Genomic DNA, 25,591 nt, shown 5'->3' on the forward strand with positions numbered 1-25,591 from the left:
CTTTGTGGGCTGAGTGGAAAGTCTTGGTGTAGTTAAAAGCCTTGATTGCTGTTGGTACACTGGGAGGAATTGACCTCCAGGCCAATTGGCTGTGAGGACCTGCTGTGTCTATAATGGAAGCACTGCTGCGCTGGAGACACGCTTGTGGTACAGGGCTTGTTTGAGTGGGGCTTTGGTGCTCACTGAGTCCGCCTCCCGAATGTGTCACTTATGGATGTGAGGAGTTGAAATCTGGTGCCTCACACTGACCACTAGGTGCATTGGCTTCTGAATCTCCAATGGGGTGCAGTTCAGCTGCTGTCTAAGGCTACCCTGCAGGAGCTACAGCGAGAACTGCCGTCCTCTCCTCCCTGCTTGGAGCTTGGAGGCCTTGGAGCTGTCTGTACTGGGTTGCAAGTTTACTAGTTTAAACTGCAATAGAGAAAGCCATTCATATGCAAAAGCCGCTGCTAGGAGCTTGGGTGTGTTTGTAGATTGTGCAGGGCAGAGTCTCAGGGCGTCACTAGGCTAGGGCGTGGCAAACAGCAATGACTGGCAATGAGCCACCTCCGACTGCGTCCCCTCGCCTCTGACCGCGTCCCCGCCGTCTCACGCCCCGGCGCAGCCAACAATTCTACCACCACGCAGCTCTGCTAGTAAGCCACCCTCACTCCGACCCAATGGCAGACAGCCCAGTCTCTCCCCTGAAACTGGATTTCAGAGAGATTGGGGGCTTGTCTCTCTTCGGATTGAAGAAAGCAACACCCGCCTCCAGCTGGGCTCCACCGCCAGCTCGTATCACCCATGCGCTCCCCTGTACCTCAGTTTTTCAGCATTTGTGCCCTGATTGCGCCCGTCTCTTTCGGTCTAGTTGTAGAGGTTCCGCTCAGCCAGCTTTCCCGTGGTTCTGGGTGATAGACGTTGTCTTTTAGTTGTAGTTTGGAAATTGTTGTGGACGGCAGCAGCCCAGATGTTTATCTACGCTGCCATCTTGGATCTACCCTGTTCATCAGATTTTTATTCACTTGATTTTTAGATTCACTTGTTGATAGATATGTATTTGTTGTTCATAATTTTTATCTTTACCTTTTTCTTCTTCGTCCTCTTCTTAAAGAATACCTTTCAGCATTTCATATAATACTGGTTTGGTGGTGATGAACTCCTTTAGCTTTTTCTTATCTGTGAAGCTCTTTATCTTCCCTTCAATTCTGAATGTCAGCTTTGCTGGGTAGAATAATCTTGGTTGTAGGTCTTGCTATTCATCACTTTGACTATTTCTTGCCACTCCCGTCTGGCCTGCATAGTTTCTGTTGAGAAATCAGCTGACAGTCGTATGGGTGCTTCCTTGTAGGTAACTAACTGTTTTTCTCTTGCTGCTTGTAAGATTCTCTCTTTGTCTTTTGCTCTTGGCATTTTAATTATGATGTGTCTTGGTGTGGTCCTCTTTGGATTCCTTTTGTTTGGGGTTCTCTGTGCTTCCTGGACTTGTAAATCTATTTCTTTCACCAGGTGGGGGAAGTTTTCAGTCATTATTTCTTCAAATAGGTTTTCCGTATCTTGCTCTCTCTCTCTTCTTCTGGCACCCCCATATTTTGGATGTTGGTACGCTTGAAGTTGTCCCAGAGGCTCCTTACACTATCTTCATATTTTTGGATTCTTTTTGCTTTTTGCTTTTCTGGTTGAGTGTTTTTTTGCTTCTTTGTATTTCAAATCTTTGACCTGATTCTTGGGATCCTCTAGTCTGCTGTTAGATCTCTGTATAATATTTTTTATTTCAGTCAGTGTATGCTTAATTTCTGAGTGGTCCTTTTTCATATCCTCGAGGGTCTCGCTAAATTTATCGGCCTTTTCTAGAAAATTCTTGAAAAACCTTATAACCGTGGTTTTGAACTCTATATGCAGTCGTTTGCTTTCCTCCATTTCTTTCATTTGTGATCTGTTTCTTTGTCTCCGCATTTTGGCTGCTTCCCTGAGTTGATGGAGTGGCTTTGTGTGGTAGGTGTCCTATAGGGCCCAGTGGCTCAGCCTCCCCAGTTACCTGAGGTGGACACTCTTGGTGCACCACTTTGTGGGCTGTGTGCACAGTCTTGTTGTAGTTAAGCCTTGACTGTTGTTGGTATCACTGGGAGGAATTGACCTCCAGGCCAATTGGCTGTGAGGATCAGCTGTGTCTATGCTGGGAGAACTGCTATGCTGTAGACACCCTTATGAGACAAGACTTGCAAAAGCCTCTGTGCTCAACTTGGATGGGGCGGAGTCTCAGAGCAGAGCAGACAGCATTGGTTTCCCATCAGCCCTGCCCTAATAGGCCCCTGGGTCTCAGTGTCCCGTGGTAATCGCTGCAATCACCTCTGAGAGAAAGCTGCCCTCGAGTTCCACCCGCTGCCAGATAGTCCAGTTTCTCCCCGAATGAGTCTGGGTCCCCAGAGTCTCACCTGGAACTGGAGTTCAGTGCAGTCGGGAGCTTTTGTCTCCCTCCCGCTTGAGAAAGCCAGCTGTGTACTCAGTTGCCCGCCCTCTCCACGCGCACGCCTCGGTACCTCTGCCTTCCATAGTTCCTCTGAGTCTCAGTGTGCTTTTCTCTTTCCTGACAGTCCATTTTCACCCCGTATGAGTCTGGGTCCCCAGAGTCTCACCTGGAACTGGAGTTCAGTGCAGTCGGGAGCTTTTGTCTTCCTCCTGCTTGAGAAAGCCAGCCGCACACTCAGTTGCCCGCCCTCTCCACACGCGCATCTCAGTACCTCTGCCTCCTGCAGCTCCTCTGAGTCTCAGTGTACTTTTCTCTTTCCTTCTAGTTGTAGAATTTCCACTCAGCCAGCCTTCCTGTGGTTCTCGATGATGTCCGTTTTGTCTTTTAGTTGTAGTTTTGAAATTGTTGTGCAAGGCAGCAGTTTAGGTGTTTACCTATGCTGCCATCTTGGTTTCTCCTCTAAGGAAAATAATTTTAAATACAGGCAAACAGGAAGAAACATTTTCCTTGTAATTTTTTATGATATAAAAGTAAATGGGGGAAAAAGTAAATGGAAATGACCTAAATTTCTAAAAATATGTTACCTGAATTATGGGAGAGCCCTATCATGAAATATTAATGTCTCTCCTAAAAGTTATGTAGAGAATTTTTAATGCTATTAAAATAAAAAATGAAGATGGAAAATTGCATGCATGACAGGATTTCATCTGTGAGTACATGCAATTTCTTACAAAGGGAACAACAGAGATAGAGGGGGCCATAAAAGCAGGAGTGAGACCAGCTTGTGGAAGAGAGAGAGAGAAACTGAAATGATTATTGGGCGTATTAGTTAGCTTTGCTGCAGGATAAACAGCAGACAACAATAAGCCTTTTTTCTCCTGTTCTGGGGGCTCAGTTGATCTGGCCTGACTCTCTCCAGCAGTTCTCGTTGTCTGTGGTTTGCCTGTGCCCCAGCTCTGGTCTGGACTTGCCCGGGACAACTGTGCTCTGAGTCCCTCCTCCCCCTTCTAGGGCCAGTGAGCTAGTCTGGCCATGTCGTTCTCATGGTGGCAGAATTGCAAAAGGCCTCTTGAAGCTCAGGCTAAGGACTGGCGTAGGGTGACATCTGCTTGTCCTAAAAGCCAAAGCAAGTCAGATAGTGGAGCCCAGTGGCAAAGGGTGAGAAAACGCCCTCTCCACCCCCCACTCCCCCACGGGAGGGCCCTGCCTGCAAGAAAACAGAGCAAGGCACAAGCACAAAGGGGAGAATGGGGACCCTGGGGATCTACCTCAGTGGTCATGACAATATTGGCAATATTACCATACTCGTTCAGAAACTGATGTTCCCAGACTAGTTAGAACAAGAACAGAATTGTTTCCTCATAACTCAACCCATTCGATTTTAGTAAGTTATCAGCGTGACTATAGTGAGTCCATATTATTTCCTCACTCTCTTCCTCAAGAGACATACTAGTAGATGAATGAGAGCAAGGAGGTCTTGCCCTGTCCCTTCCCACCAGTGTTTACAGGAGAGGGGTTAGGTGAGGGAGCAGGGCATTCAGATGTTACAAACCTAGTTGCCCTACTCCAGAAACTGACATCACTTCAGCAGGGCATCCCAGAGGCTGGTGTAATGATAAACCACACACCTAATACAGGCACCTGTAGAAATGTGTGTGCAAAAAAGCACATACTTGTCTGGATACTGCCAGACCAGACTTAAAATTTCTACATCTGTATTTCTTCACTTCTCCCTTAGATTTGCCATCTGTTAGCCTCTCTAAGCTCCATCCCACGTAGTAATTCCCTCACAAGTTGCTATAAACTCAACATAGCTTGGTCCATTTGCAATCCATTAATCTCATCACTTTTCTCTTTTTTACTTCTAGATTTCCCTTTTTCTCTATAATGTTCCTAGTGTTGCCTTATGGGTTATAGTTCTTTTGTCTTCCTCATAATTTAAACATGCTATATGACAGTTGTGCTCAGATCTCACTGCACTCTCTAGTCTCTTGGGTGTATTTTCGTTGTCTGTTGGCCCTCATGCTGTTGGGTTTCCCTCTGTGTTGTGTTTTTGTCTATGAGTTGTGCCCAAGGGGTTGTCCCCTGTATGAGCATGCAGGTGCCCTGTGGAGCAATTGTGGTTATCTCTTCTCACATACAGTGGGGTACATTGGCTTCTGTGTCTCTCATCTGGTGGAGGGTTCTGGCCTCTTGCAGTGGTTGCACAGCCTCATGGTTCCAATTTCTCCTGTCAATTTTATTCCATCCTCAACCCTGAGCAAGATGCCTGCTAAGGGCTTCAAGAGGCCTTTTGTAATTCTGCCACCACTATGAGAAGGACGTGGCCAGGCTAGCATTCCAGTTAAGGGAAGGGACAGCCATCTCCTGGGTTCAGACTTGATTCAGGCAGCACTGGACCAGTTCCCCCACCATGGATTGCCTTGTGACCTCACCACCTTCCCAAGGTGGGAATTAAGGCCTCATGCTAACCGTGTACCTCGTGCCTTACGCTCCCTCCTACCCCTAACTCACCTCTTCATTTCTGGCTTTGGGAGAGTCTCCATTCAAACATGGCTCTGCACTTGTTTGTATTTTACATGGTATTTCATTTATGGAGCAAGAGGTAGGCTTTCTGTGACAGCTGAGTCCACCATGCAGTCAGACAGTATATGAACTCACGGGGCCTAAATCAACATGCTCAAAGCAAACCCATCCGCACCTATGGTGTCCTACCAACTCCAGGATGCTTCTGTCCTTCTGCTTCACAGCCCGTAGCTCACAGCTTTCATCTTCATGGTCACTTGTTGACATGATGGCTGCTAGAAAGGTAGGAAGGTAAAAGGGCACAGGCCAACCAAGTCAGCTCTTCTTTTAAAGAAGTTTCCAGAATCCATTTCTTCAATAATTTCTTTTGTATATTGGCCAAAATTAGTCCCATGATCATCTCTAACTATAAAAGAATCTGAGAAGAACAGGTTTTTTTTAGCTGTGTACAGTAACACTCCCAACAAATTGAGGGTTCTCTTAATAAGAAAGTCACAACTAAAAAAGAAAAGAAAAGAAAGTCTCAGCCATAATAGCCAAGATCAGCACATAAGGTACTTCACGGCCTGCTGTCCCCAGCTCCTACACCACCTCCATTTTTCCAGCATAATCTCCTTCCATTTTCCTTAACAAATTACATGCTACCACCAAGCTGAGCTTTGACTACTCCCCATAGCAACCTAACACTCCCCTCAGGTAACGCTTGCCACTCATACTCCCTTGTTCCATGCCTGACATTTTTTTTAAATTTCTTTATTGATTAAGGTATCACATATTTGTCCTCATCCCCCCATTCCCATCCCACACCCCTCCCCATGCATACCTCACCCCCTGTTGTCCTTAACCACTGGTTAGGCTCATATGCATGCACACAAGTCCTTTGGTTGATCTCTCCCCTTTACCCCCACCCTCCCTTACCCTCCCTCTGAGGCCCGACAGTCTGATCATGCCTCCTTGTTTCTGGGTCTGTTCTTGTTCATCAGTCTATGTTGTTCATTATTTCCCCTAGATGAGTGAGATCATGTGCTATTAGAAATACACTTATAAGAACCGAAAATGAGACAAGCAATAATGGTTATGCTTACAGGCAAATGAATCAGTCTGTAGTGAGTTTCTTTCTGGGCCAAGAGTTCTTTGGAGACCCAATTTCAATGTCCAACAGTTCCTTATGTGTACATGTCAGCACTGACATTTCAGTTCTGGATGGTGGACAAATGGTGGTAATGCAGGTCCGACTCTCTCTGGTTTGGTCTTGGGCAACCTGCAATGACACACAGCTGCTAACTGCTAGTATGGCAAGGTGACGTCAGTGTCTTCCATCTCTGGACTGCTCCTCTTCTGTCTTCATGGCTGAAGTAGTCCTGTCAATTCCTCTCTGTTGCTGGAATCCACATGGTCTCGGAGTCGTTTTCTGAAAATATACAAACATATTCTTGACCAAAAGTTAATAAAGGAATATTTTCTATAAATTTGACTTGGGATCCTATTTCATTTTTTGCCCAAATGATTTTCCTCTGGCTTGTTTTGACACCTTGTGTGTTTTTCATGGGTGTCTTGCTTTTAGCCTTACAATTAATTTTCTAAAGTATTAATTTTCTAGATGTAATTTACTTACAGGATATTTTTCCTTACATGATATTCTTCTACTATTCCCCCCACCCCCTTTTTGATGTTAGGAGGCTTTTGAAAATTTTATATTGTAGTCTTGATGGCTTTTAAATTTTAATTTTTTGCACTATAATATTACTGTTTTAGGTTCATTATATGGTGCACAATTTTATCATGAGATGAACTACCAATAAAAATTTTAGTTAACACTTTAGGAACACCTTTTTGTCCAGTACAATTAATTTTTCTAGAATATTCGCTTGTTTCAACTAGCCAATTTAAATTTGCCTGAAAACTTGACTACTATTTTACTGTCAAATTTATTACTCTAACAACAATCTTATTTTTCCCTGTAAATATTAGTGAAAAGGATTATTTGCCTTCTTGAGTAGGTCCTAAGCATTCCTGGTGGTAGGCTGGATTTAGATATCATAAACCCACTTCCCCACACCATGGGTACAAGACAATTCAAACAATTCTTGTTGGAGTGAGAGGGCAGCTGCTGTCGGCCAAGTCTCTGTCGGTCACCTGGGTCTTGATCTGAGCTGGGCATGGGAAGCATGAAGCAGCCATGGGGGCAGGAGCATGCCTGCCATTTTAAAAAATATATATTTTATTGATTTTTTACAGAGAGGAAGGGAGAGGGATAGAGAGTTAGAAACATCGATGAGAGAGAAATATCGATCAGCTGCCTCCTGCACACCCCCTACTGGGGATGTACCCGCAACCAAGGTACATGCCCTTGACCGGAATCGAACCTGGGACCCTTCAGTCCGGAGTCTGACACTCTATCCACTGAGCCAAACCAGCTAGGGCAATGCCTGCCATTCTTGATAGACTGGAAACCCCATGGAAGTTTACGAGTCCCAGAACTGGCCAATGGCTTGCCACATGCTGGGTGCTCAATAAATCTTACTTATGAGATTAATGGATGGGTAGGTGGACTGACAGCTGGACGAATGTTCCTAATGCTCTCTCATATCTGTGTGTTTTCACATGTGCTTTCCCTGCGCCTAGCATGCCTTTCTAACATTGTCCACCAGCTAATTACTATTCATCTGTTAAGATTCAGCTTTGATGTCCCCTCTTCCAGCAAGTTCTCCCTAACCATACCTGCCTGCGGTAGATGACCTGCTCCTGCAGTCTCCACGGTAGCCTTCATTGTGCAGGATGGTGTGTCTGGGTTTACTTGTCTTTAGGCTCTGAGCTCTTTGAGAGCAGACCTGACTTCAGCTCTTCTCCAGCACTGATCCCACTTCCTATTGTGAAGCAAGAGCTCTGTGAATTTTTAATGAAATTAGAATAAAACTGAAAATAATGAAGACCACAGGTCCCTTGTTTCTAGAGAAAGATATGGCAGGTAGAAGACACTTTGGATGAGCTGAATGAGGAGTTCCTCCAGCTCACTGCTCATGCCCTAGAGCTCCAGAGAAAAGAGGACAAGCCAGGCCAACCATCCCCAAGTGAGGGCAGTACATTCATGGTGAGCCCAACAGATCACCTTCTCAGCGCCTGGGCTGTCCACAGTGTGGTACCCAGGGAGTCACAGCCGCTTCAATAGAAAGGGTTGGGACCAGAACAACCAGTTCTGACCAGAAAGTTCGCAAGTCAAAGTCCTGTTTTGCTTGCTTGGTTTGGCAAATGGGTCTAGAGACAGAGAAGCACACTCAGTCTGCTTGGGCTTGCAGGTGTCTAAGCAAATTGATGACCTGGAAAGATTGAGGAAGGACATGAAAAGGGAACAATAAAAACAGCTCTTCTAGATGCAGCCTGACTAATAGTGCCTAGTTCTGGAATAAGGAGTTGTCCGTGAGAAGCATCTCCCATCTGGATTACTCCCCATCTTCACTCAGGTCTCTGGAGGCATCGACATAAGGAAGGTTGGAGGGGAAAAAGACAAGAGATAAAAGTAATTCTGTCGTGTCTGCAGCTGGCTGATGGGCCTCAGTTTGCCAGTTTGATTTTTTAAAAAAATACTGCATTAAAGTACTACTTCTCTTGGCCTGAGGGGTTGTTTTTTTGTGGCCCCCTGACCCTTGAACCTGAGCCCAGTGCCCCCTCATCTCACCCTCATTCCCACCCTGCTGAGGTGAGCAATACCCTGGGTGGTAGAGGGGCGTGGGTAGGCACCACCTGTCTCCAGGCTTCCTAGAATGGGCTTATGCCAGGATGCTCATGTCACCAAGGAGTCCCCTCTTCATGACTAGAGAAGCACCTGCCACAGTTACTCTTGGAGTGGGGGCCCAGGCAGGGATGGGGCAGGGATTGCTGTGCTGCTCCCTGAATTCAGAGTTCCATGAGAACATCATATGTGCCTGGGTCTTGATGTTGCGGGGGGGGAGGGCCTGGAAAATCAGTTAGTCTTGATTAAACTGACCTCTCTCTTAAGACAAAAATGACAAGAAAGATATCTGTGCCACCAAACAATGGTGGGAAATACATAGATGCCCTTCCCAGCAGGGCTGCAGGAGCTGTGTCTCCTGAGATCCAAAGGACCCCTGAACCCCTGAACCCTCGAGGCTGATCCTCCTGTGAAATCCAAGTGCAGGTGCCAGCCTTCCCTGTGTTCTAATCTCAACACATCTAGCATTCCTTCCCTGAGCTTTATCGCAGTTCCACTGTGGAAGGACCAGGTACAGACAGAGACCTGTCATCAGATGTATCAAGGGACTCAGATGACTGATTTGGTGACAATAAAGTAACAGGAAAACTTCATGCTTAAAGAGACATTATGTAAATATCCTTGCTATTAAGGAAGGAAAACACAGGATGAGTTAAGGGGCTATAAAATGTAACAAGATTTAATTATTCAATAATTGCTTCAAATTATTAAACATGATGATTGGGCAATGATATAATTAGTTGTTATGCATTAATGTGGCAACATAAAATTAGGGAACACAATGTCTTTATTAATGACTCGTGAGGTCAGTCCCTGGAGTAACTTGTTAGCATCTTCCCAAGTGTTCTGATGGGTATTGTTGCCTGGAGACTGTCAGAGTGACAACAGTTATGCCAGGGTCATCTGGTGGGTCCAGGGTAGAGTGAGCTCAGAACTTTCTTGGGGTCACCTCTCCTTTTTCCATTTGTGTCCTTTTCAGGTGATTCCAGCATCTTCCCTTCTGAATGGCAGGAAGACAGACCTAACTCAGGGGAGACAGGTGGCCCAGACAGAGGGCATCCAGGAACCTGGGTCCTAAAGAGCGACCAGGCCCTGATGCTAAAGGTGAGGAGGGCCTACCTAGCTCAGAGGATTGAAGACCTGGAGTGGGACTTGTCCCTGCTCCTTCAGGTGGCAGATGGCGGCACATGTGCCTGGGGAGACATTGAGTCACACAGGATGTTGCGGTGGCCATCTGTAGGAGTGCCTTCTTCATGGAGAACATGACCAAGTGAATCTGCTCACTCCTGGTAAGAAGGAGTGGGTGTCTGAGAGGCTGCTGGGGCCAGGTGTGTGTGCACCGGTCTCTGACACACTCAGACTTTTTTTCAAAGCCTGGGCCTTGGTTAGTGCTGATTTCTGTCTGTGGTCCTTTGAAGTGAAAATAAAATTACACAAATTGAGAAAATCAATATGCATTCCTATCACTGAGTCTGTTCCTCAATCACAGTCACAATGGGGCCGCCTCAGTGCATGGGAAACTGTGTAGGAAAAAACAGCATAGAACTGAGTGGTAGGTAGCCTGGTGAACAAAGTAGGATGGAGGAAGGCATTCAGAGGTAAGGGAGATGGGGCTCCAGGGCTGGAGGCCTTGGAATAACTTCAAGGAAGGGCTAAAGCCCAAACCTTGTGGGGTGTGAAACAAGCATGGTTGGAAAGGAGCAAGGTTAGTTAGGTGGGTGGAAAGAGGAAAGAGCAGGCAAGGTATTGGCCAAAAAAATCAGAGCAGAGTCCTGATTTTAGGAAGAGGAAACCACAGGAGGAAGTAGGGGTGTGAGTGTCTTGAAGCCCCAGGGAAGCCTGGCTCCATCTCCCCTCTTTTCCCCAGTTAGAGCTCCTTGACCCATGGCCAGGCCACAGAATTGTGTTCACCTCTTCTAACGGCCAGTGCAGAGTCAAGACGCCCAGCCCTCACAGTAGCCAGATCGAGCCACACCTGGACTCTGACATCTTGTCAACTTGGTCAAAGTGTATAGGCACCTCCGTGGAGCTGTGCTCCAGGAGCGAGCCAGGGGGTCTCAGCAGTTGTTTGCACAGAGCCTGGGGGAGCAGGCCTTCCCTGCTCCTCACTGGGTCCTTAGTGTGGCCACCCCTGTCATGTTCCCACGCTTCAGGAGCTGCCACTGCAGGAGGGGTTATAAGTCTCCAAGGTCTCTTCTACCCAGGAGATCGTGCAATCAGAGCTCCAGGCAACTGAGGAGGGATAAGCTGCACAGAGGCCACAGTCCTCACTGGGGCACAAAGAGAGAAGCGCTGGTCTGCTCACCGCCAGCTGGTGTTTGCTTTTCTGGCTGGTACAACCTTCTCCGAAATGTTCACTGTTCTCCACAGAGGTGAGTGACCACTGTCCCTCTTAGTAGCAGCAAGTCCCTGGGCCAGGACAGAAGGAAGGCCACTCCCCACTCTAGGCAAAAAAACCACACCACTAATGATGCTACTCACTCCCCACCCCCCAACCCAGCCTCCAGGCAGCTCTCTGTGTATCCAGACTGCTTCCTAGTGGCCTCTGGGAGGGGTCCTGCTTGTGGTCTGAAGGATCAGCCTGGAAAGAGCCAGCTGGAGTGGGCGCCTGTTCACCCAGACCTGAGCGCAGGGCCACTTCCTGAGGGCCCTAGTGGATGTGGAGCTCAACCTTCATTCAGAGGGAACAAGGAGGAGGGGTGGCTGCAGGCTCTCACAATGCAGAGATCCTGCACCAAGAGAAGAGTGAGCCCTGAAGAGCTCAGAGGGGAAGTGGGCTCAGCACATAACCAACACCATGTGCTTACAGAGGGCCAGAGCATCTGCATTTGTAACAAGTTCCAGGATGGACGCCAGGATGCTGGTCTGTGGACGTCAGCTTGAGTCCCAGGTCATTTGCCCTGGTAAGGAAGATGGATATTATTTTAAGATCATTAACCATAATAATGATTAATATAGTCTGAGGTGATGAATTCTGGTTGTTTCTGAGCTGCTACTGGACACCCTAATCCAGTACAAGCTGTGTGTGTGGACCTGGGTACAGGAGAGCCCTGACTCAACCTTGACTCCATATAGCGCCCAGTAGCCCGCACAGTGCTCAGCCCATGGCAGCCACCCATGTAATTGTTCCCCCTCCCCCTTAGTAAATGCTTTCTAAATACCAACGCCTGGGCTCAGAGCTTTACATACGTGATCTTGCTCCATCTCTACAGAAATATTACCTTTTCTGTTCAGAGAGTGGAAACGCACTGCTAAGTAACAGGGTTCCTATTCAGACCCAGGATTCCTATTCTGTCTGACAACAGAGCCCATATTCTTAAGCACTACAATGCAGTCATTTCCAGCAACAGGCTCACTGGGATTGTGCTAAACGCTACACACAATTTGCAATGAGCAGCCCAGCAGGTGCCAGAGTTCTATAGGAAGTCATCTTCGACTTGGTTGGGCAGTGATTCCCACACACCCTCCACAGAAACCCAGGGTCCAGCTGGGCTGCTGTCAGAGAGGCACAAGGATTTATCTTCACTTCCTAAGTATAATTTCTTAACTATATCTGATACAGAAAATAATTCAAAGATGTAACAGCCAACATATAAATCATTGGAAATCACCAAGTTTTAACTTCAGCTGCTAGGTTAGTGTGTTTGAATGTAGACTCTGAAATAAGTCTTCTGCCCACTCTAATTATAAAATATCCTGAAATTGCAAAGCAAGACACTTTGGGAATGTGTGATAGTTGATCCACATGAATATGGGTTTTTCTCAATAATGTGCCACCAAAAAATATAAATGAGACTTTGGCATGAATCTCAGCAAACACCACCCATGCCTCCTGTTTAAAATGTGTGTATCTGGCAGAAGAGCCTCCTTGTTCTCATTGGCTAGTTTATAGTAAGTTACTTTCATGAACTTGAATCCACAAGATAACTTATAGTACTAAAAGGTGCCCTTTTCTTTCTACCTCAACACTGCCTCCTACTTAGCTTTTGTTGGCAGTAAGACACTCCTTAGAGAGAACCTTGTGGGTACTGACCGAGCCCCTGCAGTGACCCCTGGTGCCCCTCAGGGTGAAGCCCTGGGCCTCAGCTAGTTTCGTAGAGAAGGCCTGTCATTTTCCCTGCGTGGGTAGTGTCTCTGGGGAAAACCCTTCAGCATTTCCGTGACTGGAGGAGCTCCCTGCCACGCCTCCCTTACTACAGAGGAGGGACAGTCCCAAAACTCAGCAGGGCCTGGGTCATAGCCCTTCCCCATTCTGCCCTGCATTCCTTTCTCCCAGTGCTTTTGACAACATTTACTCTTAGCTCTGATGTGCCAAGGACAGTCCAGCCTCCAAGCCTGCCCCCAATCACTGCTAAGGTATCGGGAAGGTCAGGGGACTGAAGCAGAGCCATTCCTGGGGTGGGCAACCCTGCAGCCCCTGCAGGTGGCTTTACAAAGGGAAAGGACCCGCTACCGAGAGAAGCAGGAAGGGCCTGTGCTGTGAAAGATGCTTATGCTCCAACCGGGGTAAGGTGTTTGCATTTCACGCACAGATGAGCCTGGGACAAATGGCAACTCCCTGCAGGGTCCCAGGACTGTGGCTCCCTCTCCTACAAGGCAGAGCTGCAGCCTGCATTGGACCCCAGCTCGCTGCTGGCTTTGTCACCTCCTGAGTGAGCAGCAAGTAGCAAGTGACTTAACCTCTCTGCACCTGTTTCCCATCAGCAAAACAAGGGTGATTCCCAAGGCTTGTGTTGTTCAGAATCAGAAATACTATGCACTGAGCTTTCCATGTGCAGCTGGCATTCTACAAATGGCAAGCTGGTTGGTTTACCATTTTCATTTTGAAGAGGCTCTGAAATTGTGGAAAGTGAGGGGTCCTACCCCTAATATGAAAGGCGGGCAGGGATCCTGAGCTGACTTCAAGTGTCAGGATGAGCCCTCTCTTCCCTTTCTTTCACGCCAAGTTCAAGAGAACTTGGCTTCTATTTCCAGGCTCTTTCTGGGCTGAGGATGAGGGCGAGTGCCAACCTTCCACAGATCACTGCCCATCGCTGGCCAAAAGGAAGACTAGCAAAGTCAAAGGACAATTTTGCCTTAATTGAGTCCCATCCTAGAGCCAAGTCTTCTTTCTGGGGAAGAAAATAAACATACAATTCTTAGGGCCCAGGAGCTCGTCCCCACCTTACAGGCAGTGGGGGAAACGGTTCAGCCCAGCTCTATCACTTACTAGCAGGGTGACCCTAAACATGTTACATAAACTGAAGTTTTGCTTTCTCACCTCTGAGATATGGACACTGACGGGACCTACCTTTTAGGCTGGAGGTGAGGACTACGTGAGATGTGCAAAGCTTGGCAGGCAGAAAGTGCCAACAAATGTTGACTGTTACTATTTTATTTGGTTCATAATAAGAATTCAGTTGGATAACCACTTTATTGAGAACATGCCACCTACAATAAGGCATTCTTCTAGACTCTGCAAACCACAGGCTGACGTGAACACAGTAACTACAACACTCAGTAGGCTGCAGTGACATGATTTTTTTTAAGTGCATGAAACACAGGAGAGGAAAAATTCAAGAGGAAATCAGGAAGACCTTTGTAACAAATTGACACTGAAGCTGAGCCTTGAAGTTGGGATTCTGCAGTTGGAGATGGTGGACGGAGATGGAATTTCCCAGGCAGAGAGCAGGGCCTGGAGCCTGGGAAGGAAGCATATTCGAGAGCCATGGTTTGGTGCAGGATGGGACACAGGGGGGTGGGCTGAGCACAGCAGGACCTGGTCCAGGGAGCAGCTTCGAAGCTGAGGTTTGCTGTTTACTGGGGGATCTTTGGTGAGTCATTCAATATCTGACCTTCTGACTCCGCAGATGTACAATGGGCGATATAACACACCCAACTCATGGGTTATTGCAAAGACTGAATGCTTAGCTGTGTCTAAGAAGCACTGCAGAAACCTTAGATCATTATGCAAACATCAGTAGTCTCTGTTGTGGGCCCTCCCAGGCAATGGAGGAAGCAGGGTCACCTTCTGGGCTCCGATGCAACATGAAAAGAGAAGAGAAACTGCCTGGGCTAATGGGCTGGGAGCATTTCCTGCTGCTGCTGGGTGCTGCCATCCATTGCTGTCACCCTGCACTCTGGTGCCAAACTTGAGGCAGAGCCAGAATGCATTGAGCTTGTAATCTGAATTCCCAGGCTGGTTTAGAGTTCTTGGTATCAGAACACACTTGTCTAGAAGATAGCAACACCCTGAAAGAAACTTGGGTCATGTGCTTTGGAGACAGGTGGATTTCAAGTTTGGTTTCTCCTTGTCCTTGGAACATATATATTAAAAAAAAAAAAAAAAAGGAAAAGAAAAAAGCTTTTAGCAAAAGAATACGCCAGAGGAGCACAGCGTTTCTTTGATCTGCACAGGTTGGGATTGAAACAGGGGAAGGCTCCAGAAGGTTGGTGGCTTCAATGAAGTCAATTGCTGTTTCAGAATTAAAACCTGGGTCTGCCAAATAACTCTTTCCCAACCCCTTAAGTCCCAATTACATGGGTTTTAGTGTTGAAACATCAATTAATAGTAGAAAAAAAGCATAGGATTTGAAGCCAAGAGACTTGAATTCAAAGATCTGGCTCTTCTACTCACTGGCCCATAATTTTCACCTCCTCCTTGATAGGAAGCCCCTGTTTTCTTTTTAGAAAAAAAATGGGGATGATCATATCTATGGCACTGAACTGTGGACAATTTGAGATGATATATGTGAATGCATAATAAATAAAGCCCTGGTCCATGATGGACATTAAATAAAGCATGGACACTAAAGAACTTGGGCCGCAGCTTTTTTATTTTAAATAAGTAACCAGCGAGTGTGTATCAATTTCTAGGTGCTCTGGGGAAACAAAGGAGAAACATCAGTCTCCAACTCTGGCTGAAATGGATTCTTTTTTTTCTTTTCTTTTCTTTTTTATGTGCCTCAGGCATGAAACAACTCTGGCCACCGACACAGGCATCAAGCTAGGATGAACTAAGGACTGTACATCTGCTTTGCCCCTGATTGATATAAGGGCAACACCACCAATCAGGTGTCTCCTTGCCCATTGACAGGGGGTGGAAATGGATTCTTGGTGTTCTATCAGAAAAGACACTAACAAGGGAAAAAAAAATTAATCCTCACGAGTGGGTCCTGATTGGTCAGGAAATGTCTTCTCTGAGCCCACAGTGACTCTCACCACCAGAGGGCACTCACACACGAAAGAACATTGCCTAGGTCTACACTCCGCTTGTCTGAAAAGGCAAAGTTGGAGGATGATAGCAGAACACTGAGCAGGGACAAGCAGGAGCTTGTTCTAGGCTTGTTCTTTCTGCTTAAGGAATGTACAACCTAACAAAGAACACTAAAACAGACATACAGAATTGATAGGGAAATGTATAAAAACTGCAGGACTTCCCGTAAACAAGTGGGAGTTCCAATTAAGACAAGAGCTGTTGGGAGGCTTCATAGAATGTGGGACTAGAGAGTGGGGTCATATTATAAGGGGTCTAAAGCAAAGGGCAAAGGAGTGTATCCTTGATGCAGCAGCAAGGTGTCCCCTCAAGTTCTAGGCAAGGCAGGGACTGATGAAAATTACATTGTGGGAAAATAATGCTAGGCCTGAAGCAATGAGGGTGTGTGTGTGTGTGTGTGTGTGTTGGAGGTAAGAAAGGATGGAGGGAATGGTGAGATGAAGGAAAGGTGCTTAGGGAGTGGCAAGGGGGTGCAGGGAGCAAGGGAAGTGACTGTTACTTCCACCTGCACTGTCAGCCCTCTGGGAGCACAATGCCATACACACAGTATGCATGCACACTGCCCAGCTGGGAACTTCATGTCCCAGTTCTCTTATAGTAGGTGGATCCATGTGGGTAAGTCTGGGCCACCCAGAGTGGATTGGCATAACTGCCCTGTGGCACCTTCCTAAGAGATTGTCCCACTCTCTTCCTCCTTCCCCCAACTGGGTGTAGTCACCCAGGGCGAGGCCAGGGCAGAACCTCCCCCAACCGGGTTCCAGGAGGACTGTGAGGAAATCCCTTCAACTCCCACCCAACCTCTTGTCCTCCCCCAGAAATCAACTTCAGTTGTACTAAGCCAGAGAAACTTTGGGGTTTAGCAAAGCAAATAGCAAGGTTTTGATAAATCTGTTGAATTGATGTAAATTTAACTAAATTCTAAGAGTTGTAGCTAGCAGGGGCTAAAGCGTCAGTCTTCCTAGGAGCTTCTCAGCCTGTATGTTTCAATAAAATATGAAGTTGGAAGCCTCAGAGTCCCAACCATGACCATGGGGGTTGCCAAGTGTGGGTGGGTGTGGCCTCCTCAAATAATTTTCTTTTTTTTAAATCCTCACTTGAGGATATGTTTATTGATTTTAGAGAGAGAGGAAGGGAGAGAGAGATTAATTAGTTGCCTCCCATACTTGCCCCAACAGAGGATCAAATCCACAACCTTTTTTGTGTGTGTATGGAATAACACTCCAACCAACTGAGCCACCTAGCTGGGGCTATAATTTTCTTAAAGGCTGGTCTCTAAGACTTTTTACAAGGTTCTTAATTGCCAATTTCACTTCGAAGTATCTACCGGCCAAGGGCAAAGTCTTCTGAGATACTTCTCTACCCAGCTTCTTTCATGATTCCTAGTCACCCATGAATTCTAACCCTGAATGAATAGTGATGATTGAGCAAGACACTCCCACATGCCAAAAACAATTCCCGGGAAGTTATAGAAATAAGAGAAAAATCTTTTTATCCCTGTCCACAAAGAGAATCAGTTTCATGGCCCTGGAGGTCCTTCAAAAGGTCCAGATTAATGAGAAGTCAGAACACCATGTTCAGCCCTTTAGAGAAAAATCATCTATGCTCATTCTTGTTAAACCAACCTTCCTTCCCAGCCTCTTTTCTCGAGCCTTTTACCCAAAATGAACACAGGAGGGCATTCTTGTGCAGTGCCATCCAAAGCAAATGGCTCTTGCTCCAGTTCTTTGGCAGGGAGGGGACAGGAAGAAAGCATTGTAGACACAGAGGAGCCTAAAGACAACAAATCCCAGAAATGAGGAAGAGTTTATAAATACCAGAATCAATTTAAAGGAGATTAGCATCAGGCCTAATGAAAATCAGGAACTTTGGCTAATGGCACCCAGCATAATTCTGGTGCAAAGTCAGCTCTTAATAAATACTAGTTCCCTGCATTCTATCTTGACACTTTCAGGTGAGCGTTTGTGAGGTGAAGAGATTCCATGGCAGTCCAAACTTGGTTAGAAGAATCCTTGAAGCCCTAGAGGTCCTCTAATACACCCTTCATTTTATAGCTAAAGAAGCCAAGCCCCAGTGGAGGAAGGGACTTCCCTGAGCTTATAGTTTGTGAGTCAGAGAAGAGCCTGGAGCACTGATTGGGCTTTCCAAGAGAAGCAGGACCCAGGGCCTGGTGGTGGGATGGCCACATGAGACAATGGACAAAGCCAACTTTGGAGCCAGGTACTCCTACATGTTGCTGTCTCCTCCCTCTTGGGCAAATCCCTTTATTTCTCTGACCCTAAGCTTCCTATCTGTAAAAGTGGGCATGTTAATATGATAGTGCTGAGAACTTGGGTGGATGAATGGGAACACAAAGCACCTGGCACACTCCGGGCACATTGCCAGTTAGAAGGAAGGGGAGGAAACATGGAAGAGGTAATAGATGGACACAGACAATGCCCAGCTGGGAATCTGAGCAACCACTTGATGTTGCTGATGGCTTTTAGAGCCCCAATTCAATGTCCAGGCGAACTTGTCCTGGTTTTATGTGAACATTCTGGTTCCTTCTACTGCTCAAGTGAAACTCTTGAGCCACTGAAGAAGGAAGGTTTGTGTTATCACTCAGAACTCTCCAGTATTTCCCCTCCTGTGGAAGTAGAAATGCCAAGTTCAAGATTGTTATGCAAAGTAGGGAGAGAATCCAGTCAGTCTTTCAAAGGCTCCACACCCTTTGCCAGCTACTCAGGCAGAAACAGGTCCTTTTTATTAACAGCCAAGTGTGACCCATCTTCCCTCTAGGCATCTCCACCCATCTGGGGTGGGCTGTAAGTCTAGGCTTCAGCATTGCTGGCCAGATGAAGTCCCTAGTGCAGCTGGTTCTGGGCTCTACGGGAAGATAAAAAAAGTAGAAACAATGTTCCTGACACACACAGCAAAACTCCCACAGCTAAAACGTGAGCACTTGGACTCTGACTTCCCATGGCCACATATGGAGCTGCTGTGTCCTGCCCTGCTCCATGCGTGTCCCATTTCTCCTTCCTGGTTTCGTTCACTCCATTCAGCCCAGCATGCACAGAGTAGACAGTGCAGTGAGCAAGAGATGTCTGAAGGAACGGCCCACACGGGTCTGGACTTGGCGGGAAGTTGTGCCACTCTGGGCATTTTCACATTCATTGCGCACCAATATGTTCATATCCCAATTTTAGAGCAAAGGAAATGAGTTTTAGAGAAGCTGTCATCTGCCATGGCCAACAAGCTGCAGAACGGGATTTGGACCAAAGACCCTGGGGTCTCCTGTTCTCCCACACTCATTCACCCTGAATGACGCAGATGACATAAAAAAGAGCAGAGTTACAAAGCTGGGCTCAAAACAGGCATTGGCGAGCTTAGAAATGGTTTGATCGCTATTCTTAGGGGGCAATGGCAAGAATACTTACTATTTACTGGTGGCAGTTACCCAAGCACTTGATTCTAAGTATTTTATGTGCAGAATCTCATTTAATCCTTTTTGTACTCAGATAAGGCAGTCGTTACTGTCCCAGTCTTATATCTGGGAAGACTAAAGTTTAGAAGACAAGCAACCCATGATCTCACAGCAAGATGGGTGATGGAGCTGGTACTGAAACCCAGGTGTGGAGAATGTGGAAGCTTGAGCTCTGACCTGTGGGCGTGGCAGCAGCTGAGGGAACGGCATCCTCGAACTCCTAAAAAGCATGAGTACAGATATGCAGTGTATATAGCATACGATGATGCAGACATGCTCATTAATACAGCAGTGCAGCCTCTCAGTCCAATCACCACTGATTAGCAGAAACAGCCATGCCTACTGACAAATTATCCAAATATATTGGTGATTATAATAGGGCTCTCTGGCAATAGGGCTGATTTAAATTGCCTAAAATCCTTAGGATTGCCAAAGCAGAACAACTGTTTAATACAAGGCGAATCTTTCAACAGAAGGAAGTGTGGGGCAGGGAGGGGAAGGATAATTGCCAAGTGCCATAAACTGTAGAGAATCCAAATGCTGGCACCGTAAGTGTTCGACCGATGCCCTGGGACAAGGGTGGTCCTAACTGCCTTAATGGAGAGCTTGAACTGGAAACAAGACTTTGAATTCTCACAAGGAGGGTAATTGGAACGGAGAACAAGCCTAAACAAAATACTTAATTCTCAAAACCCTTTGTACATAATCTGGTGGGTGAGGAAAACCTGACCCATTGGCACAAGCCATTGAAAAGAGGTTGGTCTACTTTAGCACTAGAGGAAAAGTTCCCCTGAGAATGCAGAACTCCAGGCCTTCTCTTTGTAGAGGTGGAACTTGAGTTGACATCACCCTAGCATCTCCCAGCCACAATCCTATCTAATAAAGAGGGAATATGCTAATTGACTGCCCCTCCCTCAAAGATGGTGGTACCCACAGCCAATAAGGAGGGAATATGCTAATCGACTGCCCCACCCTCAAAGATGGCGGTGCCCACAGCCACAAGATGGCGGCACCCAGTCCCCTCAGCCCCACTGGGGTGGCAGGCATATGGCAAGACCGGGCCCGCCCCCAGGTGGGCCCAGTCACTACCCACACCTGCCTCTGGAGTCCTCCAGTCCCCTTAGTCCCCCAGCCACCCAGGGCCGGCCCAAGGGGCAGGCAAGCCTTGGATGGCAGCTGCCCAGCTGCCCAGGACTGCCTGAGGCCCAGGTAACCAGGGCTGGCCAAGGCTTGCACTGCTGGCAGTGGCAGCAGCAGAGGTGTGATGGGGTGTCGCCTTCCCCTGATTGTCGGGTCGCCTCCCGCCCCTGAGGGCTCCCGGACTGAGAGAGGGGGCAGGCTGGGCTGAGGGACCTCCCCCTCCAGTGCATGAATTTTCATGCACCGGGCCTCTAGTATCATCATAAAATTGGCTGCAAAACAAATCTGTAAGGACTTTTACAATGAAGCCACAGGAGATTCTTAGGAATGAAGTAAGCCCTACTAAACAGAAGCTAGTAATCAAACTGACAAAATTCATGAGGAAACAGCCCACAGTTAGCAAAATTTCACAAACAGAATGGGCAGCAACATTCAAGCTGTAACTATTTGAGATGATAAAATGGCCATATGAAAGGAATGCTGAACCCCGTAAAGATACAAAGCAATGAATCAAATTTCTAAAAAAGAGCAAGCTCCTATTTAAAAATAAAGGGTGGTGAGGGGTTGAAAACGACAATTAGGACTTTCAGAAATGAAAACTATATACTATTTTAATTGCAAGTTCCACAAAAAGGTGAAATAACAGAATATACACAGTATAAGAGAGATTTGGTAGAACTGAAAGGTGCATCTGAAATAAAGAGATCAAACTTCTGCATGGGAACTCAGAGACATGGAAATCAGCAGAAAAGCCATCATACTAACAGGTGTTTCAGGAGAAAATAGGCAGATAAGAGCAGATAATTATTTACATCTTCAAATTCAAGAAGTTGAAGTCCCAAAAGGTATAAATCAATAGGAATCCAATGTTTTTGATGGACTAAAAAGTGAAGAAAAGAGGAAGCCCATTTTGAATTGCAACTGACATACTTTAAAATCAACACAGACCATGTTATGGATCAGATGTATCTCCTTTATCATGCAATACAGATGGATTTCCTTTCTGTCTTCCCCCGGGACATAGTTTGAGAGTAGCACAACTAGCAAGGAGTGAGGAATTTCAGTGAAGGGAAGCTTCCTTAAGGCAGAAAAATGGTGAAAGAGAGGTAGAAAAGGAAGGTGAGGTGAGGCCTGGTGGAGGGAAGATGTTAGAGGAAAGGATCTGGCTTCTCTGAGTGCAGGAAGGCCTTCCCTGAAGGAGCTGCTGAAGCTGGTGTAAGGAAAGAATGATGGAATGTATTGGATAGGGACACACTAGGGAAAAGGAGCATGGTTTAATGAAAATTCTGCGTGAGTTTTCATTAGCATTTACCAAATATTTATTACTGGGAAAGTAGCTTTTGTCTATGCCATAATCACTATGTTCCTATTTTGGTTACTAATGGTCTTTATTCCTACCTTTCCGTTAGGGAGAGGCTGGATGATTGCCCCACCCTCACTTTGCACCCCCATTTCACAGTGGAGAAAGTGTAGCTGTTTTCAATTAAGCTTTGTTATCATTCAAATCAACCAGCAAGATTTTCCACAGAAAGGACTATTTGTCATTGTTATGTCATTTCTCCTGTTTGGGCCATGAACACAGGGGTGATTCTCACATTAAAATTTATCCACACACTACCAAACTTTTTTCACCTTCCCCCCCGACCAAAGTTTGCCAATCTTAGGCAACTATTTGCTTAAGAAGTGGTTTGCATTGAAAAGTAATAAAGATTCATATTTCTGGAATAAATTATTAGAAAGTTATATTTAAATTTGTCCTAGTTATTATCTCAGAGGAATATAGACATATTTTAGAGCTGAAAAGGATCTTGGACATGATTGTTACATAATCACTCAACTGGTGCAGACTTTTAAAAATCTTCTTTAAAAGACCCCTAGAGCAGCCTAGCCAGTTTGGTTCAGTGGATAGAGCATCAGCCTGGGAACTGAAGGGTCCCTGGTTCGATTCCGGGAAGGGCACATGCCCAGATTTCGGGACGTGCAGGAAGCAGCCAATCAATGATTCTCTCTCATCATTGATGTTTCTATCTCTCTCTCCCTCTCTGAAATCAATAAAAATATTTAAAGAAGATAAAAAAAGAAAAGACCCCTAGAACAGATCATCAGTAATGGTTTGGATAGCCCTTTTGACATTTTCAAATATTGAATACACCCCCCTTTTATGACTGTGGAAATACTATACTGAAAATCAGGAGTTCAACAAAATGAATCAAGGAAATATTCTACTCACTCAAGGCTTTGACTTTATACATTCTGTTCCAATATCCATTTAACAAATTATTAAGTGTATATTTCAATGCCAGGTATGACCAGCAGACCCTGAGCGACGGATGAACAGATTACTCTGACACGTGTTTCTGTGAAAGAGAAGGCTAAGGGGCTTGTTTGGCATTAGGCACCAAAATAGCCCCGATTGCCTGCCTGGTTAGCTTTTTATTGTAACAACAACTTGAACTAAAATTAACCTCTAGATACAATAAGCAGGGTAAGTTTCTTTGAGAAAGCACATGTTTCCACAAGGTCGGGTCTTTAAAGACTAAACAAGAGATTCTAGCAAAACACCCCAGGGGATCGGACTTGTTTGGAAAAGTCAAGGTAGGGGCTGCCGCCTTCGGCAAGATCCTCACAGATACCCCTGACCTTTCGGAGAATCCTCCTTACAGACCTTCCAACCAAGTCCTGTGCTTCCCCATATTTCAAAGTGTCTCTAGCTTTGGGCCTAATGTATAAAAACCAAGGGTAAAAATATGCCATTGTCCTTGTTCTTTAATCATGTTTAAATGACTGCACATATGTGTGTTCTCATTTCTATCACAAGGATTTCAGTAAGATAAAGCATTTCTGTCTGAAATCAATAAACAAATTGTTAAGATTGCTTTCACATATAAAGGAACTACAGTACTGCCATTTTGACCCATAAATCTCTTAAGGTAGTACACATTACCAATAATGCCTTTTATGCATCTTATATTAACGTATGTTTAATATCCCTAGCTGGTTTGGCTCAGTGGATAGAGCATTGACCTACAGACTGAAGGATCCCGGGTTTGATTCCAGTCAATGGCACATGCAGTTTCGGGCTGGATCTCCAGTAGGGGGCGTGCAGGAGGCAGCCAATCAATGATTCTTTCTCATCACTGATGTTTCTATCTCTCTCTCCCTCTCCCTTCCTCTCTGAAATCAATAAAAATATAAAAAATAATAAAGTATGTTTAATAGAGACTTCTATTCTATAAAAGACAACAATAGCCACCTTGATGAGTGCTTACTACATACCACAACCTGTACTAATACATTCCTGGGAAGTATGTTGACTCCATTCTACAGGTGAGGAAATTAAGGCTGTGGAAGGGTCTCCTGTGCAAATGGCTGGGAGCCCCCACTTGATACCACCTCTTCATAAAGCATGGAAAATATTGTTCCAATCTCTGTGTCTTAATCATTCAGGGCTAGGAAGAGTTAATATACAGAAAAACACAAAGGATCTAGAAAGTATTTGAGACTCCTGCCCATCTCACTGCACACTGGAGTATTTCATTGAGATGAGGATTATGCTTGAGATATCTCACCCTTTCTGTCTAGTGAGCAGAGTCTCTTGGGCATTTCTCGCACACACCTGAGTTCTGCATGGGTCTACAGGATTGAGCTGAGAGGGGGAATTGTGGACCATCAGAACATGCAAGAAGAAAGTGCTGAAAATTGGAGACTGCTATTGCTTAAGTCAAGCCTAAAAGCCAGGAAGCATGGCAGCCTCTATGGGGAAATCCACCGGTTCTATCCTGTTCCCTCAACAAAGGATAATTGCAGTTATTAAACTGACTTAAAGGCTGGGCAGCCTGGTACAGGATTTTTACACAATTTCCTCCCCTGCAGGGAGCATTGCACAGCAACCTGAGTCAACTCAGATGTCAAGATAGGCTGATATGAATAGTTTTCTACTCACTGGCCATTCCTTGGGTTTGAAGCTCTTTTTATTAAACTTTAGAGCAATGCACAAAAGAGTCTTTTCTGCTGTGGATTTAAGTGGGTGAGACTGGGGAGGAAAAACACTTCTGGTAAATAATTATTCTGGAACACTATGCAAATGTCTCACCTCCTGAGCCCTGAAGTGGGGTGGAATGGGGAAGCAACGTGAATGTGACTGTCATCTAGAGGTGAGGTGTTGAAAGAAGCCTGATGGGGAGAGAGGAGGGAGGGGTTCCTGACAAATGCCTCTGTGGTTTGTGCTGACGTGTACACCTGGAGTGGGTGCAGGTGTGCCCAAGGGTAAATTCTAGGAGGCATACCTCTGTGGGTTGTTTGTCAAGGTGGACTCTCCCTGTGCCTAAACTAGTGAGCTCTAATAAAGTAGCTTTTATTACCTCTTAGGGCCAATTTGCAACTGAATAGGTAGATAGCAAACACTCCAGTCAGTCTCTTTGCAAACTCACGCCTTTGGCCACCAGAGTGGACGTCTGGGTCCCCAGGGCCGTCACTCAGTGGACTCACTGCTGACATGGCCCACTGGTTCCACTTCATGGGATTGGTCGACACCCCTTCTGTGCTGCTATCAGTCCTGAGTGCCACCACATTGTCCCTACAGAGGGGAGAGTGGGTCCACAGCAGCACCATCTACCAACTGACAGGCCATTGCCTCTGAGGTTCCAGTCCCTCCTGCCCCCTAGACTGTGCCCCCTCCCACCCTGCTCTGCTGCTCAGCCCTGACCTCCTCAAGCCTGGAGCCTTGTTTCTGAGCAATGCCTGCCCAGACTAAGCACTCTTGTTCCTCCCAAGAAGTCCATCCCGCCTTTGACAGTCCTGGTCTCCCCTCGCCTGGTCCTGGTTCCCTGGCATGTTTCCTTCTTAGGGTGGACAAGCAGACTTTCTTCTACACTCATGCAGCCCAAACAACAAGAACAGTTCCAGACCCCCTGAGACTGTTAGGCACATTTTGCCATCTTTCCTCCCAGTGCACCATGGCAGAGACATGGTGTCTAGGTTTATTCTAGGTGCTCCAATTCAGTCAAGGAGAGAGATTTGGACAAACTTTTC

At 46.2% G+C, this 25,591-nt stretch overlaps 1 protein-coding gene and 1 pseudogene across 1 annotated transcript in view; one reads left to right on the top strand and one right to left on the bottom strand.

Moving 5' to 3' along the window:
- Window positions 1-25,591, top strand: part of ATP12A (ATPase H+/K+ transporting non-gastric alpha2 subunit) — a 93,981-nt gene that overhangs the window by 14,714 nt on the left and 53,676 nt on the right.
- Window positions 15,641-15,785, bottom strand: LOC114228541 (small nucleolar RNA SNORA48; annotated as a pseudogene).

This window comes from Eptesicus fuscus, chromosome 7, assembly GCF_027574615.1.
Source record: "Eptesicus fuscus isolate TK198812 chromosome 7, DD_ASM_mEF_20220401, whole genome shotgun sequence".
Classification (NCBI taxonomy): domain Eukaryota; kingdom Metazoa; phylum Chordata; class Mammalia; order Chiroptera; family Vespertilionidae; genus Eptesicus; species Eptesicus fuscus.